The following is a 5,495-nucleotide window of genomic DNA, read 5'->3' as shown; positions in this document are numbered from 1 at the left end:
TGTCCATCAACAGATGAATGGATAAAGAAAATATGGTGTGTATACACACACACACACACACACACACACACACACACCCACACACACATATTCAATGGACTATTATTCAGCCACACAAAAGCGAGGAAATCCTACCATTTGGGATGACATGGATGGACCTTGAGGGCATTATGCTAAGTGAAATCAGTCAGACAGAAAAAGACAAATGCTGTATGATCTCACTTACACGTGGAATATAAAAAAATAAATGCAGACTCCTAGAAACAGATCAGATTGGTGGTTGCCAGAGGTGGGGAATGAGAGGTGGGGGGTAAAATTCAGTGAAGGAGATCAAAGGATACAAACTTCCAGTTTTCAGATAAACTAAGTTCTGGGGATGTAATGTACAACATGATGACTCTGGTTAATAGTACCGTATCGTTGTATATTGGAAAGCTGCTAAGAGAGTGGATCTTAAATGTTCTTATCACAAGGGAAATAATATTTGTAACTATGTGAAGCAATGGATATTAAGTAAGCTTCTTGTGGTGAAAATTTGGCGGTAATACATATATCGGGTCATTATGTTGTACATCTTAAACCTATACAATGTTATATGTTAATTGTATCTCAATAAAACTGGAAGAAAAGAAAAAGGTGACCCAGATTTTTTACAACCATTCAAAATAACTGTTTTAGTAAATTGCTGAAAGAATTTATTTGGGAAAGAGTTTTCAAAAACATAACCACACATAAATCGAAATTATGACAACAAGCAGAAGGCACAACTTCCTTCCTCACACAAGGAATTTGGGTGCTCCTCCATTCCAGTCCTCCCATGCTTAGTGAGGAACTCGTCCCGTCTGTGGAAGGAAATGGCCTCTGCTTTTTTTTCTCCCCCCACACTACGTGGGGTTCTCGGCACCTCTGCTGCCTTAACTGTTACATTTTCATTGTCCTTGAATCCTATCAAACAGCAGAGATGTGAAAAGCCCACCTACCTAGGAACTCACATATGCCTTCTTGAAAACTGAGGATGAAGCAACAGAGATTAAGGGTAAAAGAGCTTCGGAGGTGTAGAAAGATGAAGATTCTACCACTGAGGTATTTAATGCTTTGTCTAGTATTGTGGGATTTGTTCATGAAATATGTATTTTCTGGTTGATTTCTAAGACTTGTCAAGACAAGGAGTATGAACTAATTGCATCTAAGACCATGAGCAGCAAGATTAAACAGCCACAGGAAGAAAACTCCCCATGGGGCCAAATGGCCTCTTGATCTTTCCCCACTGCCTTCCCCTTCCGTGAAGGCTTAGATTTTGTCTTACTTACCTTTGTTTTTATAGGACCTAACCAGTGCCAAGTTCATGATACGTGCTTGAGAAATGCTTTCTTAGAAAAGTCCTTATGTAATTAACATGGCCATGGTTGGCCCCCTGTATCTGGATGCCAGTTCCTCTTCTTTGCTAAAGTATTTTATAGTGAAAGATGAGCCTGGACATAGAATCTGGAAAGAACTGTGCAATAAACAAATATTTTCCAAAATTAATTTGCATTGCTATTTGAATGATAACCAATGGACATAATACAAAATTTGGTTCCCGGTCTCCTCCTTAAGGGAATATTGACTCATTTCTTGTCTGTTCTTCCAGATATATATATATATATATATATATATATATATAGAGAGAGAGAGAGAGAGAGAGAGAGAGAAAGAGAGACAGAGAGAGAGAGACAGAGACAGAGACAGAGAGAATCATACCAGGTTCATTGCTAGCATGTCTCTTGTCATTTGGGGACACAATCTGGACATCAGGTCCTTATAAGCACATAGGACCACAGTTGCCTCCTTTTTAATGGTACAGAATACATTACATGACTGTATTATAGTTAATTTAAATAGTCTCCTATTAGTAGACATTTAGATTGGGTTGAATCTACTTTATTTTTTGTCCATGTGCATAAAACTTGCATGTTCAGTTTAGCAGAGTTCTAAAGCAAATTCTTATACAAGCACTATCCAGGTCAAGAAATAGAACTTCCTGCTAGTTCAGTAAATCAAGGTCCCCTGGTTGCAGCCCCCAATCTCACCCACTCCTGATCTTAAACCCCTTCCTGTATCCTGAAGGTAATTGCTGGAATGACTTTTTATATTTTTACTGCCTTTGCATGACTATTAAAGGACAGTTTGGTTTTGTCTTTTGGGGGGAACTTAACAAATAGAATCATATGGGAGACTGTAAAAAAAAGTATTAAAATATAACATACGTACGGAAGAGTGCACAAATCATAGTCTACAGCTCAATAAATCACAAGCACACACAAATCTAGCCATCACTTGGTTAGCATATATTCTGCTCAACATTGTGTCCGTAAGAATCAGATTGTTGTGTGTAGTTGTAGCTGGTTATTTTCACTGTTACATTACATTTATTTATTTTTTTCTTTTTGGAAGTTTTATTTTTTTAAAGGTTTTTTTATTTTATTTTATTTATTTATTTTGAGAAAGAGAGAGAGAGAGAGAACACAAGCAGGTGAGGGGCACAAGCAGGTGAGAAAAGGAGAGACAGAATCCCAAACAGGCTCTGCACCATCAGCACAAAGCCTGATGCAGGTCTTGAAACTACGAACTGCGAGATCATGACCTGAGTTGAGATCAAGAGTCAGACATTTAACCGACTGAACCACCCAGGTGCCCCACATTTATTTTAAGTTTTTTTATTTAAGAAATCTCTACACCCAACGTGGGGCTCAAACTTGACCCTAAGATAAAGAGCCACATGGTAAGCCAGCCAGGTGCTCCTCAATTTATTTTTATTTCACCCCAAATGTCTTTTTCCCATGCTCTAAAATAAGGTGTCTGCTTGCTAAAAATTTTGGCTCAAAATTCTTTGAGAAAGTAGTGTGTCATGAAATTCAGCTCCTCTCTGAGATTTCCAGGATTTTGTATCTCTTCATCCTGCATGGTCCTTGAGTATATACAACCACTGGATCTGAGAGTTTGAGCTAAGTTTAAAGGTCACTTGTGCAACAAGTGTCTGAAGACACAAGAATCTCTCTTACTATTTGCCAAACAAAAGTTTACCCAGCATGTTTTCATTGCTTTGCAGAGAAGGGAGGTTCTTTTCTTTAGAGCATAATCACCAAATAAAAACAATAGACTTAAAGTGAACTTTAATGTACCTTGAATGTTCTGATTTTCCTTGTTTTTCAAAGGGAGAATTCTTATTCTTATTGTTCCACCTCTGAGCAGGGATGGAGTAGATTAGTGTGTGGGTTTAACTTTTTTTTTTTTTAACTGGGATATAATTGACCCTACCATATTAGTTTTAGCTACACGACATAATGATTTGGTATTTGTATATATTGTGAAATGATCCCCACCATAAGTCAGCATCCATCATCACACAGAGTTACAAGTTTTTTTCTTGTGATGAGACGTTATAAGATCTACTCTCTTAGCAACTTGCAAATATATAGTTTCATTTTATCTCCTGTGCATGTTTAACTTTAGCAGAAACTGCCAAACTGTTTTTATAAAATGGCTATATCATTTTGTATTCTCACCAGTAATGTACATGAGTTCCCGTTGCTTCTTGACCCAGTCTTTTAAATTTTAGCCATTCTAATAGGTAGGTAGTGCTATTTCAGTGTGGCCTTAATTTGCATTTTCCCTGATGATGTATGATGTTGAACTTCTTTTTGTATGCTTATTTGCCATTTGTATATCCTCTTTGGTAAAGTGTCTATTCAAAACCTTTGTCTACTTTTTTTTAATGTTTATTTATTTTTGAGAGAAAGAGTGCGAGAACGAGTGGGGGGAGGGGCAGAGAGAGAGGGAGACACAGAATTGAAGAGACTCCAGGCTCCAAGCTGTCAGCACAGAGCCTGACATGGGGATCGAACTCATGGACCGCGAGATCATGACCTGAGCTGAAGTCAGACGCTTAACCGACTGAGCCAGAGCCTGACATGGGGATCGAACTCATGGACCGCGAGATCATGACCTGAGCTGAAGTCAGACGCTTAACTGACTGAGCCACCCAGATGCCCCTGTCCACTTTTTTATTGGGTTGATTTCCCAATAAAAAAATTGTAAGAGTTATATATTCTGGTTATAAGTCTCTTATCAGATATAAGTTTGATTTTTTTTTTTTTTTTTTTTTTTTTTTGGAGAGAGAGAAGGAGAATCCCATGAGGGGCAGAGAAAGAGATAGAAGCGGGGCTCACCTGGGGCTTGCGTTTTACCCCAAAGTGGGGCACAAGCTTACCTGATGTGGAACTCGAACTCACGAACTGTGAGATCATGACCTGAGTTGAAGTCAGATGCTTAACTACTGAGCCACCCAGGTGCCCTAGATATTTCCTTTATATCTTTTCGATAAAAGTCTATAATTGGACATGTCTTGCATGTTTTTTCTCCAGTTATTGTGTCTTATCAAAAATAAGACCACCAAGATTTTCTCTTAGCAATTTTATTTTTCAGCTCTTAAATCTAGGTCATTGCTCCATTTCTAGTTATAAGGTATGAGGTAAGCACTGAGCTTCATTTTATTTTGTACATGGATGTAAAATGGTTTCAGCACCATTTGTTGAATCAAATTTTAATTATTATCTTTGGTTAAATGAATATTCAGAATTTCTGCATTTATGACTATGGTTACAGGTAGACCATTTGGTGTACTATAATTACCTTTCCCTTCTTAAACAACAGATTGTTTATCCCAGAGTTAATAATCGTCTCCTTTTATTGCTTAGTTTTCTATATAGCAATAGTTTATCCTCAAACACTGTCCAAGCTATACAAGTTGTTTTCTTTTTTTTTAGTTTATTTATTTATTTTGAGAGAGAGAGTGAGCAGGGGAGGGGCAGAGAGAGAGAATACAAGCAGGCTCCACACTGCCAGCATGGAGCCTGATGCTGGGCTTGAACCCATGAAATGTGAGATCATGACCCAAACCCAAATCAAGAGTTGGACACTCAACCAACTAAGCCACTCAGGCACCCCAAGTCCTTCTCTTTATAGTAACTCATATTTTTTCTTTTTTTTCTTTTCAAGTTTGTTTATTTATTTTTGAGAGAGAGAGGTGCAAGTGGGGAAGAAGCAGAGAGCGGGAGAGACAGAATACCAAGCAGTCTCCATGCTATTGGTGCAGAGCCTGACGCAGGGCTTGAACTCACCAACTATGAGATCCTGACTTGAGCTGAAATCGAGAGTCAGATGCTCAACCAAGTGAGCCACCCAGGCGCCCCCTCATATTTTTCTGAAAGGCAATCCTGGAACCTTCCATCTCTCCTCAACTGTGGACAGACTGTGCAATAATCCTGATGCTCTCCTGTCCTGCTGTTTCTCTTCACCATCTTCTTTGGACTTTCTTCTCCTTTTTGTGGGATTCCACATCTTTCTCATTGGTATAGTTCCTCATTTGGTGGAGCACACACCCCACTAGTTTCCTATGAAAAGATGGATGAGAGATAGTTTTTGAACTCTTGGATATTTGAAAATGTCTTAATTCT

The sequence above is a fragment of the Panthera tigris genome, chromosome B2, assembly GCF_018350195.1.
Source record: "Panthera tigris isolate Pti1 chromosome B2, P.tigris_Pti1_mat1.1, whole genome shotgun sequence".
Taxonomy (NCBI): domain Eukaryota; kingdom Metazoa; phylum Chordata; class Mammalia; order Carnivora; family Felidae; genus Panthera; species Panthera tigris.
Note: the sequence above shows the minus strand (reverse complement) of the source record.